This window comes from Equus przewalskii, chromosome 10, assembly GCF_037783145.1.
Source record: "Equus przewalskii isolate Varuska chromosome 10, EquPr2, whole genome shotgun sequence".
NCBI classification, from domain to species: domain Eukaryota; kingdom Metazoa; phylum Chordata; class Mammalia; order Perissodactyla; family Equidae; genus Equus; species Equus przewalskii.
In genome coordinates this window covers 20,867,030-20,867,299 of record NC_091840.1, presented here as the reverse complement: position 1 = coordinate 20,867,299, position 270 = coordinate 20,867,030, and the positions used below count along the sequence as shown (strand labels likewise).

Sequence of the window (270 nt, the reverse complement as noted above, 5' to 3'; positions counted from 1 at the left end):
CTGCAAAGAAGAGAGAGAGGAGTGGACACAGTCTCTGACCTCAGGAAAATCCTGCCCCCTCCCTGGGCTCCATCCTTGGGCTTTTTGCTGCAGGAAAAACGTGCCTTTTAGGGTTCCAAACCTAAATCCTCCTTTCCCACCCCCAAACATTCATTCCAGAGGGCTTGCTCCGCCACCTGTCTTCCTGCCCAGAGGAGGAGACTCTAAGGATGGGCGAAGGGAGGGGCTCTGGGGTGGGGTAGAGATGGTCTCCAGGAGACACACGCCCAC

The 270-nt window shown here is 56.7% G+C and overlaps 1 protein-coding gene across 15 annotated transcripts in view; it reads right to left on the bottom strand.

Annotated features, from left to right (window-relative positions):
- LOC103550372 (zinc finger protein 385C) overlaps positions 1-270 on the bottom strand; it is a 51,541-nt gene that overhangs the window by 1,445 nt on the left and 49,826 nt on the right. The gene's annotated exons all lie outside the window — the stretch shown is intronic.